The 22,021-nt window shown below is 49.6% G+C and overlaps 1 protein-coding gene across 2 annotated transcripts in view; it reads left to right on the top strand.

Moving 5' to 3' along the window:
• Positions 1-22,021, top strand: part of Hrh1 (histamine receptor H1) — a 101,311-nt gene that overhangs the window by 9,008 nt on the left and 70,282 nt on the right. The window lies entirely within an intron of this gene.

The following is a 22,021-nucleotide window of genomic DNA, read 5'->3' as shown; positions in this document are numbered from 1 at the left end:
CCGACAGGGGGCTCCCACCTCAGACCAAGTGGAGCTGAGGGAACCGGCAGTATCCAGCTAGAAGATACCTGGGCTGGGGTACTTGGAAAGCACATTCCGTTGTTGGGGGAATTTGGGGGGGCGGGCAGGGAGAGGGAGGGCAGGAACCTGAGCACAGGTGAAGTGTGTCACTGGATCACGAAGAACAGGGCAGGTGGGGATCTGACAGGGAGGACTTGAATGCCCCCTTCTTGGCTTTGTTCCTGGGACCCACTAGCAGCCCAGTCCTTGGAAACAGAGGAAAAGCCCACTGGAGATGGTTATGGATTAACATAGTTTATCCAGCACTCATGCAAGGCACCATGACTGAACAATAGGTGGAGACTCAGAGAGGTTAAATAGATTGCCTAGAGTTGGCCAACTGGTCCGTGGTGGAGTGGGGATTGATTGGGTACCAGTCTTGCCTGTAGCTTGGACTGTCAGTGAAGCTCAGGTGGCAGATGGAACCTCACTCAGGTCCTTCTGTGCTGTGGCTGGCGGCAGTGGAGATAAACAATAGAGGGTGCTAGGCAACAGGGTCCACAGCACCCCTGCTTCTGCCTCCAGTAGGTCTCTTTGGGTGGGTTGCTGCCATTGAGTTCCTTCTTACAGGAATTCCTACTCACCTCGTGTTGATATCCTGCTGTGACCTGGGGCTAGATGGACTTTCAGTCCATGGCCACCTCGCCACCCCCAGATCGGTGCGCCTGGTGGAGAACAGGGTTTGCCTGATGCTGTTTTCAAATATGACAAAGACCTGAAAAGCCAGCACGTAGCTGGGTACCACCCATCTATAATTTCAGAGCTGCCTGCCAAGGTCCCTATCACCCCCCCAACCCCCAGAACATAATCTAGACAATCTAGGCTTGAAGGGGGTCCCCAGCCCTAATTTGAGTGTGGTGGGAAGGCCTTTATATGCGAATTTCTCCCCTTGTACACTTCCCTTTCTACAGTCAAGGAGTGCCTAGCAGAAGCCCAGGGGCTCTTCCTCAGTACCAAGGCATGGCAGAGAGGTTGTAGTGCATTTCTGGGCCCAATCACCTGCTGTCTCTTATGCGCCGTCACAAGCTGCTCTGCCTGTTTCTGTCTCCCCGTGTTTTGAATGGAGGTGTTCGTGGTTCCTTCCTCCCTGGGCTGGTGAGAGCATTAACTGTGTTCATTGACAGGGCGCTGCAAAGGTACCTTGTAATTCCCCAGAGTGCTCTGTAAGTGCAGCTGTTGTCACCGCCACCCGGACAGCCTCAGCACAGCAAGCCTGTGCGCTCCTGGCCACTGTCTGACATTTGCTGCTTTGGTTTTATTTGGTGATGCTGGGAATCTAGCCCAGAGCCTTGTTCATGTGAGGCAGACAGTCGACCACTGAGCTACATCTCCAGACACAAGGACCCCCACCCCCACCCCGCTTTCTCACCTGCAAAGTGGGGCAGATCTAGTGAGAGGTTGCATCCCTCAAAAGTCTTCCTGCAGCCTCTCATTTTAGCAGGTAGAAGACTCCTCGCTCAGCCAGCCCTGCACCCGGTCCTAGGGAAGCCCCAGGCATTGCCGCCATTGTCGCTGCTACCCCGGCCTGACTCCTTCACCTTGCAGTCTGAACTTTATGCTTTTGTGTGGTTCGGATCCAGAGCAGTTGTCAAGTAGATGTTTTCTAAAAGGAAGTGACCAGGCTGGGAGGGACTGGGGAGTTGGACAGAAGAAGGTGTTTTCTGTCTCTCAGCCTGGATTTGAACCCTGTGTTCATTGTCTCGGTTCCCCATGGAGAGGCAAGAGTCTCTTGACAATTACAGGGTTAAAGGGCATGTGTGAGGTCTGTTTCACAAGATCTGTCCACAGCTGTCCCAACAGAGGACACCAACCATTTCCTCTGAGCATGTGCAGCTGGCTGTGGCGATGCTGTGTGCCTTCAGAGGTCTGCAGGCTCTCTCCCAGGGAAGCACACGCAAGGTTGAAACCCATTTCCTTTCCTTAGAACTGAATGACCACGGACTCCAGTATCCTCATCTGTGAAATGGCCATGAATCTTCCTGTGTCTGGGATTAACACAGATAGACAGACAAAAGAAAAGAAAGGAAAGAAATGAAGAACCAGCTGAGTGTATAAATGGCAAAGAATTACATGCAATTGTAAATAATTCTCATTAGCATTCAGACTGGGCGTTAGCTGTAATTGCTCCTGATCCAAGATGCTTTATCTGCAGGCTGTACCTGGCAGAGGATCATTCAAGCCTCAGTCACCCGCTGCCCTCTCCTTTCACAGTGACGCGGAGCATTGCTGAATCTCGGGATGTAATTATAACAAAGCGTCTGCATCTTATAAGTGACTCACTTCTGCCATTAATGGTAGCAGAAGACTCAGCTACACTCTATCAGGGAACAATGCTGCTGATGCTGCCCAGGGTGGGAGTGGGGAGATGCCTCACCTCTTTTCTGCACTCATCAACCCCGTGGTAATTCTCTGCTGATCCTGCAGGAGGACCACAGGAACTGAAGCCGACAAGCTCTCACTTGGCCTGGTGGCTTGCTCACATGGTGAGGGACCATTGCACCTTGTTGCTGTTAGGTGGATGTGTGTTAGCAACCATAATACCATTAAAAAGGAGGGAGTGGAAGGGAGAGATGAAAGAAGTTCTGGGGATGAGTTGAAAACGTAGCCACTGGCGTCCGGTGGAGCTGAGTTTGGATGCGGGTTCTGCCAGTTTATTAGTGAGGTTTGGGTGGGTTCCCAACTAGAGAATGACTCTTGTAGAGCAGGGACTCTGTCTTGTTAAGTACCCCCATTACATGAAGGTGTGATGGCTGCCTAGTGGAGAATTGAACCTTGTCTTTCTCATCTGTAGAATGAAGCCAGATAAGATGACACCTTCTCTAGGGTTTGCTATGAGAACTAATTGAAGAAATGGTATGACCAGAGTAAGGATTCTGTGATGCCTTTGATGACAAATGGATGGACAGAAGGGAGGACACTGTTGTCCAGGTTAGAAGACAGAATATTAAGTCTCTAACCTCCAGACTATGAAGAAGCAATAGTACGAGCCAGAAGAGGGTCCTGTATTTAGCCAGCAGGGCAAGAGTGTTTTCACATTCATTTGCTCCTGACCCAGAGGCAAGAATCCCTGTCCTTGCTTTACAGGTGAGGAAACCGAGATTGATGGAATAGTGCAAATGCTTGTAGCTATTTCTACAAACAAGATTAATACACACCAAAGCCCGAGCTGAAAAGCAGTATGAAATGGAACCACAGATCCTTCTGTGCTGTGGCTGGTGGCAGTGGACATAAACAATAGAGGGTGCTGGGCAATAGAACTCACAGCACCCCTGCTTCTGCCCCCAGTGGCTCTCTTTGGGTGCGTTGCTGCCATTGAGTTACTTCTTATAGGAATCCCGGCTCATCCCGTGTTGATATCCTGCTGTGACTCAGGGCTTGCTGGACCTTCCATCCAAAGCTCCTCAGCTCCCCTCAGAGCATTGCCCCTGGTGGAAGAGGACACCGGTTAACCCAATTTCCAAGTCCCAGTTGCTACTCCCAAGCTCTCTGTTGCCCTCCAGAGGGTGGAAGGGGTATTGTTGAGACTTCCATGAACATTGTATCTCTTTTCAATGCAGGGTTTCTGTAACCACTTTTAACAGCCCATAGTGTGAATTCTTAACTTTCTCTTGATGACTCAGTACATCTTTTGTTAGCTATATTCCCAGGTACTTGATAGTTTGAGGCTGTTGTATCTGTTGGACATTTATATATTTTAAATTAATGTTCTGTTTGTTTCTTGTTAGGGAAATACATTTATTTTGCAAATTGATTTTGCATCCAGAAATATTTGCCAAACCTCTTACTAATTAAAAACTGCCCTAGTTAATTCTTTAGAAAGCATGGCATATACAACAATAGGAGATACAATGAGCAATTTTATCTCTTTCTTTCTAATTCTCTTTTTCCTCCTAAGACTTCAGTATGGTGAATTAAAGTGTCCTATGGGCATTGTGCCTCTTGCTGGGGCTGTGTAGGAGCTATTCTAATTTGAAGATTAAATATAGATTGACTCTAGGTTTGTGGTAAATCACTGTGTCAGGTTGAAGAACTCCCTTGCATTCCCAGTGTTTAGTTCTTAGTCATAGATGGAAGTGGGCATTTTACAGATGCTTTTCCTACATCACTCTGGATGGTCACATGATCTTTGCCCCACTCTCTTGGCCTGATAAACAACCTTGATTTTTGCCTCTTTGGCATAAACCCACTTTGCGTCATCCTGCAGCATCTCTGCTGATGATCTTTTAGCATAGGATTGTAATGTGAGTTTCCAGTGAAATTCCTGGTGGTTTACATATTCAAGCGTATTTATCAGACTTTGAGTGGTTTAACCTTTTTCTGGGCTGGAAGCAGTTGCTGAAGCAGGATGCTGTTCTTCATGGGGTGCTTGCTGGAGGTCACCAGTGGGGAAGAAAGCCAAGCTGGAGGTCAAGGGTGAGACACACAAGTGGAGGGTGGGGAAGAAAGCTAGCTCAGCCACGGCTGCGAGGAACTTTCCAGCGCTGGGAGACTCCCGCTGTGGAGGACAGAAATGCCTAGAGACTGCCAGCTATCAATCCTGAGCGACGTGGGGAGAGCCAGCTATGCACATTGTTTGAGAGGTCTGCCAACCCAGTACCCCAGAGGGGGGAGATTCAGCCCCAAGTGAAACCCAATGCTTGTGGGCTGCAGTGGAGTCTCCTCCTGAGCCTGCCGCAACTTCAGGCTGTGTGCTGGTGATTCATCATTCCCCCGTGGCCAGAGACTGAGGAACTTGGCTTCCTCCTGCATCCATCCTCTTTAGGGGTTGGCAGGGACTCTCCAGCATGTTTTACAGGACCCCGCCCCCCAGTGACCCAGTACTGTGTCTGCTCCTGACCTCCCTCCCACACCCTCCTCCACTCCTCTGGGTAACTAGATAGGGCCGAGTTTCTCAGCTGGAATCTTCTCTTGGTCCTCTTTGCTAGATGTGCCAGGTCCTGTACTAATTTGGATCCTCTTTCTTAGTCACTGTAACAACACTATGGGTGGTACTTCCTACTTCTCCCAGATGAGGAAAAGCAAGAGTTCTAGTTGATTATCTCTAAAGGTTTCGTTTTTCACAGTAAAATGATTTGCTTCTTACCTATTTAAGCAAGTTTTCTTTCGGCTCCCCATTCCGTTTACTGAATCCGCCTTCCTCCCTTATTGCTTCTCTTTGTTGCTTCATGTGTCAGAACTGGATCCCTTTGTGGAGACAGAGCCGCAAATAGAATGCTGCACAGCTCCAGAGGCCGCTGCTAGCATCGGCCACACTGGACACTGGCTGGAGGCTTCTGTCTGGGCTGTGGTGTTGTATTTTTGTCCTGCTGGCTCGAGGAGTCAGCAGAGGCAGGAAACAAGGTGTCTGCAAAGAGCTTGACCAAGGGGAGCTTGACCAAGGAACAGTTGCCTCGGGGATCAGGGCGAGAAGAGAGCATTTTTTTTTTTGTCCTACCTGAAAACACGGGTGAGAGAAGGGTGTTTATCGAGGAGCAAGCACACATAGCACAGAGCCTGAACACGCAGCCACCCTCAGCCACCCTTAGCCTCCCTTGGAGGCAAGGTAGGGAAGGAGTCAGGCAAGAAACACCTGTCTTATTATAGTCTCTCCAGCCAGTGGCCACTGTTGGCTGGGAAGAGGCAGACAGGTGGACGAGCAGACAGCAAGTTAGTCTTCTGAGGTCCATGCAGGCACAGAGGAGATATGGAGGAGTGGGGACTGAGCTGCACATTTGAGGGCTATTTGTATAGTGTGTATTTTATAGCTACCAAATGTATTTTATAGCTACCAAATGTCTACCCAGATGTATTTTATAGCTCTCAAATGTATTTTAAGCTGCCAGATGCCCGCCTTTCTAGGCAATTTCCCTGTGGTTTCTTCATTCAGCAGGGCTTCTTGCATTTGTCACTGCCTTTGCTCTGTTCTTGAAGAGGCTCTCCGGTCCTCGTTAGGTAAATGCACACTGCTGTCCTTTGCTCTGAGCTCATGTGAAGAACAGAGCCATGCCCTGGCCACACTCATGGCTCCAAGGCTTTGAATGGGACCTGTCCTCAGGGGTCTCACTCACTGTGGTTTTTGTGGTCTCAGGGACCTTTCTCTGGATTCTCTGGGTAACTAGGCTCCAGCCTCCCTGGAGGGCTGCAGACAGCCCTGCTCTTTCTAGTGTTTCCCAAGGCTCTCTGTATGAATCTGGGGGAAGGATGATCCTGCATTTAAATCAGGCCATTCCCACCTCTCCCTGAAAACAAGAACATTTGAGGCAGAAAGTGCCAAAGAGACTGTCGCATACACAGACTCAGCTGTACAGTGCTACTTGCCAATCCAGCCAAGGTCAGGGCTGGGGACATAGGGCTTTGTGTTGGTCCCATCACCTTCCAGATGGTGTTCTGGTAAAATGCCCTGGCTTGTCTATGTCTTGTGCCCTCCCTGTATAACGGGCTGTGTGACAGTATAGTCTTATGCCATATGATACTTTGGGCAAAGATGGATGTCTGTGTCTCATAGATTACAGTGAGGCAGAGTAGACATTGTCACCGCAGGAGGTGACAGTTGTGTGTGTTACTGCCGTCAGACTTTCCAGCGGGACAGATGTGATGACGATAGACCGCAAGGCCTCGGTTCATGTGCTTATGCCTTAAGCTTTAGCAAAGTGTTTAAAAAGTAAAATAATGATGATGATAAGGAGGCCCAGGTACGACAGCTCACGCCTGCTGTACCGGCACTAGCAACTGAAGGTGGTAGAGTCAGGAGTTCGTGGTCATCACTGGCTACATAGTGAGTATGAGGATAGCCTGGGAGACAAGAGGCCCTGCCTCAAACAGACAAAACCCAACCACCTCCACCACCAGTTACACACACACGCACGCACACACACACACGCACACACACACACGCACACACGCACGCACACACACACGCACACACACACACGCACACGCACGCACACGCACACACACACACACACACACACACGACTAGGGAAACGGCTCAGGGGTTAAGAGCGTTAGCTGCTCTTGCAGAAGACCTGGGTTCAGTCCTTATCACCCACATGGCAGCTCATTACCACCTGTAACTCCAGTTCCACAGAACCTGATGCCCTTTTCTGGCCTCCAGGGTACACACGTACATGGTACACATCCATACACATCAAATAAATACTTTAAACATTATAACCAGTCTTAGAGACTTCATGTATAGTATTCTTGGAGTCTGTGGCAGTGACGAGGCCTTTCCCTAGATAGACTTTACAGCTGATGACAGAGTAGTCACTACCCTATAGGATCCACCCACTGTAAGAGCAGGAATAGGGGGCGTCTGTTTATCCTGTTTCACATATTTTGACTGCTCCTTTTCTATATCTGGATGCTTTTTGATTCATTCATTCATTCATTTGTTTATGATGCATTTTTCTCCTTGAAAAAGTTTTTTGAGTTTTGCAATTTTACCTTTATGTCTGTCCATGTGTGCAGTACTAGAGGAGGCCAGAAGAGGTCATCGTATCCCTTGGGACTGGAGTTGCTGAAGGTTGTGAGCCGCCATGTGGGTGTTGGGAATTTAACTCAGGTGCCCTGCAAGAGCAACCAATGCTTTTCACTGCTGAGCCATCTTTCCAGTTCCTCTTTATGATTTTTTTTTTTAAGCTAGAGCTCACTCTGTAGCCTAGGATGATCTGGAACTCGCTCTGTAGCTCAGGCTGCCCCTGCCCTGCCTCAGCTTTCCAAGTGCTAGGGTTCCAGGTGTGCAGCCACCAGCCACATTGGCTTAGACATGTCCAGATGTGAATACTTAGAGCTGTGTCCCTGTCACCTGTGGTATTTGGAACACTCCGGGCTGTGCTGATTTGTAGCCAGGGGCAACGGTTCGTGCCATATAGCCTGGGTTGCTGCAGCCTCTGCCACTCTGGTACGCTCGTGCAGCAATGGAACCGCCTTCCAACGTGTGTCTCATAATGAATTCTGTCACATCCCTGTCGCTCAGTGACGTCCAACAATTTACTACCAGGATCGTTTATGAGTATTAAATGAGTCATGGAGCGTGAGAGAATTGATGTTTGAAAAGCATCTACAACAGGGGCGTAAGTATATTAAATAAGCTGATTAATAAACAGCTGCATGGGACACCCCCGCCCCTCCCACAGGAAGTCAGCCATCATTTTGTTGGGCTTTTAATTTGTAGAGGTATGGTCCTGTTCCTGAATGCCAGAAAAAAATGGCAATAGTATTTTCTGTGGGGAAGAGGCTCAGACACCGTGAGCTGCTGGGGAGAATCCTAGTGACTGTTGCTGAGACTTCCCTAGGGGAAGGTTCTAGGGAGGCATGCTGGAGCCTAAGGGCGTGTGGGTTTGGTGGTCATCAGTGGGGTTTCTGAGTCTTATCCTGGACGTGTTTTGGCTGCATGTATGCCTGTGCATGGTGGTGCCCACTGAGACCAGACAGAAAGCATCAAATCCCCTGGAAATGGATGGTTGTGAGCCTGTATGGGTGCTGGGAAGCCTCTAGAAGAGCAGTAAGTGCTTTTAACCACTGAGACACGTCTCCAGACTCCTGGACTCCAATCTTTAGTTTGCAAGGAAGCATTTTAATCTCCTTGGCCCCAGTTTCCTCATCTGGAAAAGGGACACAACAGTGATACCCATCTGACAGTATTATTGAGTGCCTAGTGTCCCAGGTCCTATAAAGGCCTGCACTTTCCCATCTCCAAGTCCCCAGTTGTCTCCTCCTCAGGGAGGCCTGCTCTGCCTCCCTGCCACCCCCATCATCTGACCATTCTCTTTTTGATTGTCTGCACAACCCCCAGCAGCCTGTAGGATGGAAACATATCTTCTGGCATCCCTTCATCTGTAGTGACTTTATTAGCAGCTGGCGCCTAGTAGGTGCACAAAACCTACCTAATGCAAGCTGAAAGGTAACAGGTGGCTGCACAGCCCACCACAGTGTCTCTGCTTAATGTAGGACTGGCACCAGGCCACTCAGACTGTGGAGCTGAATGGCCCGTAGTAGGAAACCCTGGACAGAGCCAAGCTGTCTTCACTATTGCTTCGGGAGCTCAATAAATATTTGTCGGTAATTTATCGATTGATTCTCACAACGCCTGGCACCGGGCTTGACTGAGGCCCTCCATTAGCAAGTCAGGAACACGAGATAGAGATAGATGGTGTTTCCTCCCGTGGTTTCTCCTGTAGGGGGGCTGGGTGAATAGTAGGCTTTGCCCAGCCACAGCTCTGTCCAACTGAATGAAGATAAAAAGGCCAGGCAGCTGGAGAACAAAATGTCACTGTGATTGCCAATCAGCATGGCTCGAGAGTGAGTGTGGTTTGAAGGCAGAGCTGGCTGGGTTCCTGCCCAGGTGCAGTGGTGCTGAGTACTAGCCAGGCGGTCCCTCTTTCCTTGGGGAGAGTCTGGCAGCCTGGAGGCTGCCCACCAGGCTATCTCTGGCTGGATCTGTTTGCACAATTCCTTTTAGAACTGTGTGAATGTGTGCGTGCGTGCGTGCGTGCGTGTGTGTGTGTGTGTGTGTGTGTGTGTGTTTGTGCGTATGTCCAGTTCTGTGGAAAGAGGTAGAAAAGACAGTTAATATTAGCTAGGGCAGGGAGGCGTGGCAGTTGAGGGTGTCAGGTACTGGCTTATTATCTGTGTAAGCAGAGGAGGATGGAAGAAACAGGGTCACTGGCCTTTTGGGGCTCCCACCTCATTGACAGAGGCAAGGAGCCGAGCTCTGGGCACTGAACAGTAGGGCCTTCCCTTCCTGAGGTATCCTGTTTGCCCAGTCACTCTGGGAGGTGAGCATTGAGGCTGAAGGTTCTGGCTGACATACCAGAGCAACCAGCAGACTCTGGAAAACTGTTGTGGAGGGCCAGGCAAGAGGAAACTGGTGTGGAGAGAGGGAAGCAGGGCAGCTCTTAGGAACCAGTGCGTGAGCACTGGGCAGGTGGCATGGTTGTCACCTGCTGTCATTGTTGGAGGTGGCGCTGAAGCTGTGTTCACGACTAGCTCGCTGTGCTTGTCTTGTTCTTCATTGTGGGAACTCAGTCCTGGGGTTTTGATTTTGCACTTAGGGTAGAAGAGACACTCTCCTCATGGGTGGAGCCTCTGCAGGGAATCCGGCACAGGGCTGTTTGCCCACTTGGGGGAGCTAGGAGTGGTTCTCTCTCTCTCTCTCTCTCTCTCTCTCTCTCTCTCTCTCTCTCTCTCTCTCTCTCTCTGCTGGAGCATATGCGGGAGTGTGTTTAGTGAGTGCAGTCTGCAGGGCTTCCGTGGGCTGGACAAATGGACTTGGGCCCCTGAGAGGGATGGTAGCTATCCAGATACATCCTTCCTGCACTTCCGTCCCTACAGGTGGCAGCATCTCACTGATTGCCAAACCTGTTCCCTGCTCTCTCCCTGCCCCAACTTTAGCATTGTCTCTTCACAGGACCCCTGATACCTGCCCCACTGCCTCCCAAAGCCCATTGTTATCACCTGACTATTCCAGGGTAGAATCTGGCCATGTCACCTCCTGTTCCAAACCCAGGGATGACGTCTAAGGCCTTTATAAGGAATGAGCCCTTGACTGAACCAAGAGAGACATCTGTGATGAATGTACTGGCAGGTGATGAAGAGTCAATGTCAGAAACACGTGGGCGTCATGCACAGTGTTCCGGTTAGTTCTGTCAGTTTGACATACACCAGGGTCATCCAGGAAGAGGGACTGCCAATGAGCATGTGTAACATGTGGGGCCGGCTTGTTGGGGTTTCTGTCCCTCCTAGTACTCCAACAGCCGGCAAGCAACAAAGAAAATCACACACAAGACTCCATAAGGTTATAAACTGATTGGCCCATTAGGTCAGGCTACTTATTAGCTCTTATAACTTATGTTAACCCATTATTCTCATCTATGTTAGCCATAATGGCTCCGTACCTTTCTCAGCTGGGCAAGTTACATGCTGCCTCTTTGGTGGTCTGCGCAGGAATGGCTGAGAGAGAGCTTCTGCTTCCAGAATACTCCCAGTCTCTTTGCTCCACCCCTACTTCCTGTCTGGCTTTCCCGCCTATACTGCCTGCTGGCCAATCAGCGTTTTATTAAAATATAATTGACAGAATACAGATAATTCTCCCACACCATTTCCCTCTCTTTTTTTTTTTAAACAAAGGAAAATACCCATAATCCATTTGTTGGGAACATGGGCGTAGTATTTCAAGCTACTTCCTGCTGGTTGGGGGCGCTGATAGTCTTAAGGAGGCCTAAAGAAAATTTAGAGTTATAATCAAGTCATGACTGGAGTATCCTGTGAGTCTCGATCATCTCAGGCAGCAGTCTTGGATCAGTTCTGGATGTAGACCTCTGTCATCTGGGTCATCTGTTCCTATCGGAGATTTTTCAGGTGGCCTCCCTTGGTCAAAGGTGATTATTCTTAACTCTGAATAAATCCAGAGTCTCTCGTTTTCTGTGGAAACAAAAACAGAATCTCTTCTCCAAAGTAGCATACCTTTTGACTTCAATTTTGAAGCCAAGGTATTTTCAAAATACCTATCTTGGGTTAGTTCAGCAGCATTTATAAACAAAAGTCTTTTAGCAGCTGTTGCTCCTTCCTCAGCATTCAAACAATTCAAAGAGAGCATAATGGCATACAGTATCAAGATTCTCTGTGTATTTTCCATCTTTATGCAGCTTTATTTCAACCTCTATTTTATTTTTTCTTTTATCTTTTGGCTTTTTGAGACAGGTTCTCTGTATATATCTTTGTCCTGGAATAACACTGTAGACCAGGCTGTCCTTGAACTCAGAGATCCTCTGTCTCTGCCTCCCCAGTGCTGGGATTAAAGGTGTTTGCTACCACACCTTGAACTCAGAGATCTGTCTGTCTCTGCCTCCCAGGCATTGGGATTAAAGGTGTGTGCTACCACACCCTGAAGTCACAGAGGTCAACTACCTCTGCCCCTTAAAGTCTCAGAGGTCAAGGTACCTCTTCCTCCCAGGCATTGGGATTAAAGGAGTGTAACACCACACCCAACTCCTCTCTTTTTACTTTAAGAACTTTAACTTTTATCCTGCATTTATTTTTAACACACTATAAACCATTTAGAGGTTTTCTTCATCTTTGAATCTCTCTTTACTGTATATCTCTCTTTTTCTGACCACATGAGCCTTTAATTTACAAAACAATACAGAAAGCCGTGGCTTTGACAGCTAGATCCTTAGCTTTCCAGCCTCTGTGGAGGTACTGGCTGTAGCCATTTTTGTTGCCACAACTCTATGGCGTTTCAAGGTCCTTGCTAGCAAGTAAGCTGGAGCATTCTACTCACAGACCACACTCAGTCGGACTGCCTGCCTGAAAGAGTCAGAGTTTGCCCTGGCAGGACGGCCCAGAAAGACGGCATTTTAAAACAGCACAGCTTTTTTCCAGCTACGGCTGAAAACCGAAAAGCATGCATTCAGCTTTTCATCAACACCGTTTAAGTGCTTCGTGGCAGGACCTCTTAAAAGAGCTGCAAGGTTTTGCAGCTAAAGCTGAGTCAGGAAGCCTCTCTTAGATGAGAGCATTTGCTTGCCTCTAGCAAGCAGAGCAGACCCGAGAAATTGCTGCTACCAAGAAACCATGCATAATGCTGTTATTTTGTTCTGGAATTACTTCCCAAGCTGTCTCAGGCTTTATGTGGATACAGTTGTCCACACGTTGGCGCCATATGTAACATGTGGGGCCGGCTTGTTGGGGTTTCTGTCCCTCCTAGTACCCCAACAGCCGGCAAGCAACAAAGAAAATCACACACAAGACTCCATAAGGTTATAAACTGATTGGCCCATTAGGTCAGGCTACTTATTAGCTCTTATAACTTATGTTAACCCATTATTCTCATCTATGTTAGCCATAATGGCTCCGTACCTTTCTCAGCTGGGCAAGTTACATGCTGCCTCTTTGGTGGTCTGCGCAGGAATGGCTGAGAGAGAGCTTCTGCTTCCAGAATACTCCCAGTCTCTTTGCTCCACCCCTACTTCCTGTCTGGCTTTCCCGCCTATACTGCCTGCTGGCCAATCAGCGTTTTATTAAAATATAATTGACAGAATACAGATAATTCTCCCACACCAAGCATGTGCTTACGTCAGTTTGCCGTAAGCAAGCCTGTGGAGGCATTTTCTTAATTGATTGATATGGGAGAGCCCAGCCCAATGTGGGTGGTGCCACCCTGGACGGGTGGTCTTGGGTGTCTGAGAAAGCAGACTGAACAAGCCACGGGAAGCCAGCCAGCAAACAGCATTCCTTCATGGCATCTGTTCCAGTTCCTGTGTTCAGGTTCTTATCCTGAGTTCTTGCACTGGTTCCCTCAGTGATGGATTCCAAGCTGTAAGCTGAAATAAAATCTTTCCTCCTTAAGTGGCTTATGGTGGCAGTGTTTTATCACAGAAATAGAAACTTAACAAGGACAGAAATCATAGACAGCCGAGTACCCTGGTCACAGCATAACTTAGGCCCGCTCTGACCAGGCCGCTTGGTGGCTGTGCACAGGAAAAAGTGCTTAACCCATCTACTCAGCGCCCTCACCTGTGGAACAAGAAAGAGTCTACGCCTCCTGGCACTGGATAGGTGGTAGGTGCTCGGCTCTCTACATTGCCAGCCCTTGCTGGGGACAAGGAGCATTTATGTTAGCTCTCTGATCCAGCCGCGTGACATACAAACACAGCTGCTTTCTCCTACTTTTCAGATGTAGGACTCAGGGTATGTGTGTCGTCTTCCAGGAAGCCCACCCTGATCACCCCCAGCCTGGATTAGGGTCTTCTCTGCCCTCACAACACCCCTGAACCTGTATCTGCCACACCCATCATTTCTTACTGTCGCCACATGTCTCCCTAGGGTATGAGCCATCTGAGGATGCAGGGCTGTGACCGGCCCCTTGTTATATGTTTGACATCCATCTCCGTGCAGGAGAGATGGTAATAGTTAGGAGGTTGTTTAAGAAATGGATGAGTGAGTGAGTGGGGGGAGGTGAGCAGGACTTTGAAACATAAGACTTCCTTGAGTAGACAGAGAAGATGGGCCATTCCAGGTGGAGGGGGCAGAGCACTGTCTAGGGTTGAGGGGTTGGAAGGGTGCACCCCATCAAGGGTGTATGAGAAGGTGCCCCTCGAAGGGTGACTTGGGAACTTAGCAGGAAGTAAAGAAGGGGAACAAAATGGGACAGGCTGGGATGCTTTGTGTAGTGAATGGAGTGTGGCTGTGTTGGGGTGGGCATAATGGAAGGAGGGAGGGGCTGAGGAGGAGTCCTTCACGTCTGTCTGACCCAATGGATCTGCTGAACACCTCTGTCACACCATGGATCGTTTATGAGTTGATGGGAGTAACTGACTCCTTCGAGGGCCAGGCTGTAGTGTTTCAGAGGTCAAAGTTGGAGGTCCAGTTGTGTGGTTGATTTTTGAGAAAAGAAATCTGTGTGTGCACAGAGATGTGCTGTTTGCTCCTCCCCTTTAACTTCCTCAGCACAGAGGATTGCAGGCATAGGGTGTGGGCTGCAAGCATAGCGTGTCCCGTGCATGCTGATGAGGTGCCCCAGCAACTGTCCCTCAGTTCCTGCAGGAGTAAAAATTATATAGCGTCTCCCTCAGATGAACTGTCTTTCCCAACTTGCCTCCTCTGTGGAGGCCTTGGATGGAGTAGTCAGATGCCAACACAGGCCTTTCGATGGGAGACTTCCCTCTGCGGTTTTTGGGACCAAACGGAATCCTGCTTATCTGAAAGCAATAGGAAAGACAGTGTATGGCCAGCAGCTGAGGCTCACAGAGGTTGGATAGGGGTTGGAGGTTGTTTATAGGTATTACGGGATTCTGCTCACTGAGGACCCTGTAGAGCCATGGCCTACAGTCCTGACAGGTGACAAAGTAGACGAGTAATGAGGACACAGGGAGGGGACAGTGCGAACGAACGGAGACTCAGAGACTGAGTGGCTCACTCTGCTGCGCGCAGCTAAAGAGGAGCCAGGTTAGAGTTTGAACTGGGATCTCCTGGCCCTCCTCCACGGTGTCACAAAGTCACTTGGATGGTGATGCCACGTGCCTGGTGCAGCGTGGGAATGGCCACGTTTAGCCGATCCTTACAGGTGGGAAGTCAGGCCACTTTCATCCACCTAACTCTTCCCGAACGATGAAAAGTGGATGCTTGCAGGACCTGTGTGTGTGTCGCCCATCCTTTGAGCTCCAGCCTGAATACTTGATTCTGGGGGAGCCTGATGTTGCTTGTTCCCTGATAGTTTTGTTAGAGGCAGGTAGGAGGAAAAAAGACTGCACAGACTAAGTAAAACCAAATACTGAGCATTGGGTAGATGTGCAACCTTGGGGTGAGTGACAGACACAGAAAGACACAGGCTTTGGACTGACACTGGGCTGGCTTGTTCTGTTGGTGTCAGGAGCTAAGGGTGACCTCAGTGGCCAGTCCCATGCTTTTCTGTGACTGATTTGGGGAGAAAGTTCCTCATAAGTGCACATTTTTGCTGAATGTGCCCTGTCCTTTTTATCTCATTTACAGAGCTGTGTGTCAGGGCTCTGAATGCCACTCTGAGAACACTTGTTTTCAAGTCGAGCATCTCCACATCCGTGCTTCCTGGGGTAATTGCCCTCATCAGTCTCGCCAGCATCACCTGACCCAAGGCTGGGTGATAATGGTGTGTGCTGAGCATCTACTGGGAGCATGGTGCTGAGCATTAGAGTGTCTGTGCTCTGAGCATCTCTGTGAGGTTGGGATTGCTGTTATCACATCTGTGGGATGAGCTGGGAGCTGGAGTTGCAGCATCAGGACGTGTCACCTCAAAGGTTTGCGTGTTAGGACTTGGCCCCAGCCTGTGCTGCTTTGGGAGTCGCAGAACCTTTGGGAGTTGGAACCTGATGAGAAGATGTTAGGCTATCAGGGGACGTGCTCTTGAAGAGACAGTAGGACCCCAAGCCCTTCCTCTCTGTCGCTGCTTTCTGGCTGCTATGAGGTGAACAGACAGTGACTTCGAAGTGACAGCTTGTGTTCCTGTCATGATATACAGTGTCAACAGAGACCCAAAACAGAAGGGCCAAATGACCATGGAACAAGGCCTCTGTGAGCCAAAATATCCCCTGTTCACTTTAAGTTGATTGTCCCTGCTGTTTTGCCACAGTCGCGGAAAACTAACACAGAGAGTAAGTTCTCCAGGGCATATCCTCTGTTGGTGGCAGTGCTAACCCTGGAGCCCAGGTCTCCTGACCCCTAAGGCCACCCTTGTGCTTTTTCTCCCAGGTGTGCCAAGTAAAGTTTGGAGTTCAGAACATAGGCTCTGTGAGGCTGTCCTGGGTACCATTTACTTGCTTGCCTGGTCCACAGCCAGCTCTCTCCTGCTATGGCTGTCTCCATCCTTAGCTCCATGTTTCCGTTGCCTGCATGGCTTCTCACCTTTCTGCCCACTTACAGCCCATGGTTCCATTTCACTGCATTCTTCAAACAGTGATATTAAAAATATTTTTATTGTGATGAAATTGATCTAAAGCAGGTGACATTGCCAAATGGACCACAGCTGCACTTGCAGCACCCAGGAGGCTAAGACAAGAGAATCATGAGTTTGAGGACAACCTACAGTAGAGTAATAAGATAACCACCCCCAGCTAAAAAATGATGAATGTCTGGGTCACCAAAACTGCTTAAAACCAATGAAAAGCACAGATGAAGGCTCCTGCCAGGTGTCCCCTGCCATGGCCCTGCAAGACAGGCAGATTCTACTTGCTGGGGTTGTGAATAGCTACAAGTCTGCACTAGGCTTGGGCAAGTGCTGGTTGCCCAGATGTGGGGACCTGAATAAGATCAAACACAATTTTATCACACGTGGCAGACCCTGTGGGGAGCTAAGGATCCATTTACAGGCAGGCAGCCCCTCAAGACCTGTTATCCTGATGCTCCCCCTCCCCCTGTAAGGGCTTCCCTCCCCAGTGCCAGGGAAGCGACAGCAAGAAGACCATTGGCTGCTCGGCTCTCTGCTCCTGTCAGCCTTTCCGTCCCTCTGCGCCTGCTTGCTGAGTCCCTGCTCTGCCCATCCACTCCTGCTCTGGCTCCTGGGCTCCCTGCAGGAGATGGAAAGGCTCCTGCATCCAGGCCAGATGCTAACTGGCTGTCATTGCTGCTCTGTGATTTCTCTTGCCCAAGGTTCCCGTTGTCCCCGGACTTCTAGGCTTACAACGTCTTTAGTTTTAACCTGGGTTGGTCCTTGATACCTTGATCCTCTCTTCTGCTGTCCCGTGCGGTTTTTCACTTTGGAAGCCTGCTGACTGTGCTGTCTCCTGGTCATGGTCTGAGGCCCCGCGGCTCTGCAGCCCCACAGCTTTGCGTCTCTGATCTGATTTTCCCTTGTGTTGGGTTTTGTTAGCCAAGGACCCCTTGGGCACAGTTTATCCCAGCCACACCATATAGAACCAATGGATGACTGTGACTGGCACTGTCCCCAACAGGCCTCATTGATTCTTTAGATTTCAGCAGTAGAGACTATTTCAACACCCCTCTCCACTTGGTATTGGAGACCATTCTGAGTGATGAAATACAAGAACAGATTAGACAAGAGGTTCTGCCTGGAAGTGTGCATGCACATGCAGAGCTTAGGGGTGAGAAGGAGCCTGCAGTTAGTGTACAGTATAGTACTCGGGAGTGAGCAGCATGAACAGAGGAGGGTCCTTACACATGAATAGATGTGCACACTAGGACTGTGAAGTACATGACAGCAAGGACTTGGGTCCCTGTGCTTAGACATCTTGCAGAGAGTATTAGAGGAGCCTCTCCCCAGCTCCTACCCAAAGAGCATTTCTCTAGAGAATATTCAATAAGCAGCAGACTGAATATCCTCTAGGGAGTCACTAAGAGGTCAGCAGGTGCCACCAAGGACCCTGGGAGATAATAAAGGGTCAGAGGTCCTCTAGAAGCAGTCCGAGCAAGCTTGGGAAGCCCCTTCTTCATCTTTCAAGTCCAGTTCTACCTGCCACTCCAGGGTCCGGGGCTGCTTGAAGACCAGAGTCATCTCCTTGGGGCCAGAACTATGGAGATTGTTGTCAGAATGGCAGAGGTGAGGTCCCTTTACCCAGAGAGTGAGAGGTGGGCGTTTGGATTGAGCGAAGCCTGGAGGTACACTCTTGAAGGAGAATATTCTGGAAAGAGGCCTTAGAAAGACCCTGGGGTGGAGGTAGTTAGAGAGAGTAAGAAGGCCTAAGTGAATAAGTGTAGTGAGCAGGCCTGCTGTGGAGGACGTGCCTGGCCATCGTGGTGTCTTGACTTTAGTTTAGATGACGCTGAGAGCCGCTGGGGGACTCTGGGTCACCAGCATCAGGACCAGAGATGGTGTGAAAAGCATCACTCTAGTGCCATTCATCTGGAGCAGTGAAGAAGGGAGGCAGCAGAGTGACACTAAGGTCGACAGCCAGGTAGTCAGGTCAGAGACCATCATGTGACCAGAGGCCTTGAGAAGTGGTGGGCTTCTGACGATTCTGTAGGCAGAACGGGCTAGCATGGCTGCCTCTCTGAGACACCTGCCCTTTCCTGGCTGGAGTAAGGAGTAGGGTAGGGCACCCATACAGAGGGTGCCTGGCAGGTTAGACCACCCTCCCCTCTGCAGCCTGTGCCTGTTCTCCTGTGTGCGATCCCTGCCAGCATTCTGAAGGAGACATCTCGTTGCCAGATGCTGTCATGGAAACGAAGGGATGGGGAAACAGGAGAGGCCCAGAGGAAGGATGGGGTTGGGAGAGACGTCATTTCCTTGCTCACCCTGTGGCCCACTCTCCCCAGCTCATTGTATCAGGTGACAGCTCCGAGGAACCAAGTTGGGGTGGGCAGATGGGGTTAGGGAGAAGACAAAGGCTGCTGATTGAACGGGGGAGAGGTGGGCGCCAGGGCAGCCCCCCATGAGGTCAGGCATAGCTTTGCTGTAGACTTTCCAGGACTCAGGCAGACTGGTGCCAGCATGTGACTCATCTGGTGACCCTTGCACATCTGCCATTGCTCCTGTGCTCAGTAAGAGCCACTTCCCTTGGACACCTTCAACATGTCATCGAATGAGAGTTTCTGATCGTCCAGTGCCCTCGTCACGGTGTGCAGTCAGGAGCTGTTCTGTGCTGTTGCCTCGTCCCCTCAGCGAAGTGTCCTCTGTCCCTCGATCTTTTCTGGCACCTTCTACTGACAAAAAGTGTTTCTCCTCTCTAGGCCGACCCATCCCACAGCTTTGCTGCATTCTTCCTGTGTGTGTCAGTTGTTTACTTAGGAAGCCAGCTTAGAGCTTTGTATCCCCCAAACTCAGCAGGACACCTGGGTTTTCAGGCCCCCAAGGCCGTGTTGGAACCTTGAGCTGTGGGCAGAATGTGTTCTCTGAGCTTCTGTTTTCTGATGTGTTCAAGGGGTTGGTTCTTGCAGCAGCCCTGGTAGGATTGGGTGGGTTTGCCTAGATCAGCCCTGTGTTACTGCCACTCACTGTATGTTGTTATTTTCTTCATTAATGAGACAAAAACTCCTGGCGAAAGCCATTTAAGGAAGGTAGGCCTGTTTTGGCTCATGGTTCGGAGGGTACAGTCCACCAGCGTGGGAAAGTGCGGCAGCAGGAGTATGGGGTGGCTGGTCACATCCTGTCTTCAGTCAGTGTCATGTTGAGGGGGTGTCTAGATTAAGTTGGCCTTTGGGTATGTTTGAGGGATTTTCTTTTAGATAGATAGATAGATAGATAGATAGATAGATAGTATTCTGTCTATGTGTATTCTGTCTATGTGTATGCCTGCAGACGAGAAGAGGACACCAGACCTCATTACAGATGGTTGTGAGCCACCATGTGGTTGCTGGGAATTGAACTCAGGACCTTTGGAAGAACAGGCAGTGCTCTTAACCACTGAGCCATCTCTCCAGCCCAGGGATTTTCTTTTTGAAGATTAAAAAAAAAGGTATTTATTTATTTAGTGTGTGTTCATGTGCACACACGTGTCTGTCTGTTTGTCCTAGTTAGCTTTAATTCTCACCTTTACATATCCTAGAATGGTCTGAGAGGAAAGCCTCAATTAAGTAATTGCCGAGATCAGATTGGACTGTGGTAGATCTGTGGGGGAGTGTCTTGATTATTAAACAGTGCAGGAGGACCCAGCCCACTGTGGGTAGAAATATCCCTAGGCAATTAGTCCTGTGTATGGAAAGTTAACTCAGCGTGAGCCTGAGTGAGCCAGCAAGCAACAACACTCCCCCCCCCCCCCAGCCCATGGTTTCTGCTTCCAGTTCCTGCCTTGGGCTTTGACAAGCTGTGGGAGGAGTTAGTTCTTGGCTTCCATCTCAGGTCTTCAGGCTCGACTGGAAGTGTCTTTGCTCTGGAAAGTCTCATTAACCCTGAGGGATTCTCTTAATTGCATTTATTGACTCACCTGAGAGGTGAGTGGCACTATTACTATTTCAAGGCTAGGTCCTGGTCCGAACGAAGAGGTGAAAGGGGCCTGGGCACCAGCATTTGATGCTCTCTGCTTCTGACGGTGATCCAATGTGACTGCTGCTGCAAACCCCTGAAGCCTTGACTCCCTGCCATAGTGGTCTGCACTGTTATGCCCAGTCCATGAGGCTCCCAAAAGACCACCAGGGAGGCCGACTCACCGAAATGCAAAAAGCAAGGTTTATTGTGTGTGTGTTACAAGCTGGCAGGGACCTCATCAGTACAGCAGCTAGAGGAGGTACCCCACCCTTCTATGTAAAGGCAAACCCAGAAAAGTTACATCACCATGGTGTAGGGTGATGGGCTCAATTCCGATTGGCTTGTGTCTTGGGACTTTTCAGAAATTTTATTTTCAAACCTCGCCTATTGCTTGTCAAGTTTTCTTATTGGCTAAACTTCAGGTGGGAACATTCTGTGGTTTCCTGTACTTTCCAGATGGCTACCCTGTTACTTTTGCCCCTAACCATTTCTGAGGACTGGAATGTTTTATGGGAAATAGCTTACGCAAGACACAAGATGGAGGCGGAGGACAAAATGGAGGAACTTTGGCTCTTCATGCACCTTGGACTGGGGACTGAAATAAACCCTCTTCCTTAAGTTACTTTGTCAGGATGTTTTATTGCTGCAACAGGGGAAAAACAAAACAAAACAAGACAATTAGGAAGCACAGAGACAAGTGCAAGTCTCCCCAGGAAAAATTTTACTGCTCCTCCCTCTTTCCCTTTTTATTCAGACTCAATCTCAGCACATGGGACGGTGCCACACACATTTCCTCCTCTGCCAGACCTCTCTGGAAATCCATAGACACTCTCAGAGGAATGTCTCCTAGGCAACTCCACATCCATCCAGTTTAACAGTCAAGATCACCATCACACTAACCTTTCAAAACTCCACAACAGAGGCGGGGAAGGGGGCTCCCCCACAGGCTTTGTTTATGAGTTGATCTTTTCTCAGTGAGGTGGAACAAATCTTCCAAATCTAATCCCCCCCTCCCCCGCGCCGTCCTTTGGGGAGATGGTGCTAGCCTTACACTAGGTCCTTTCTAGGCACTAGGCGGACAAAGGGAACAAGTGCAATTTGTGTTTGTGGGTTTGCTGCTTGATGGGACAGACAAATCTAACATGCACCACCTCCATAGTCTCCTCATGACAAGCTTTGTGTTATGGCCCAGAGGAACGCAGGACTGCAGAGCCTGAGGCTTGTAGCTCAGCCCGAGGAACCTGAGGACACTCCCTGGGGTGTCACAGAAGGGGAGAGGAGCACAGTGGCTGGCAGTAGCGTGGTATATGTGTGCTGGAATCAAGGTTGTGGACAGAGAGTGCAGGAGAGCAAACCTAGAGAGACGAGCTGAGACCTGCCACTGTTGGACTCAGAGTTAAGGCTGTGCCATTCCATCTCCTGGTCCAACCTACAACCTCTCCATTGCAGTGAGTTTGAGAGCCACCCGGTTTTGTGCATTGGTTAAGGATCCCTTCACAAGGCCTGTGTCTTGAAGGCTTGTTCTGTAAACTATGATGCCTTTGGGAAGTGGCAGAACCTCTAAGACATAGAGCCTAGGGAGGTCTG

This window comes from Myodes glareolus, chromosome 3 (assembly GCF_982192425.1).
Source record: "Myodes glareolus chromosome 3, mMyoGla1.1, whole genome shotgun sequence".
NCBI classification, from domain to species: Eukaryota; Metazoa; Chordata; class Mammalia; order Rodentia; family Cricetidae; genus Myodes; species Myodes glareolus.
Note: the sequence above shows the minus strand (reverse complement) of the source record. Positions and strands in the feature narration are given on the sequence as shown.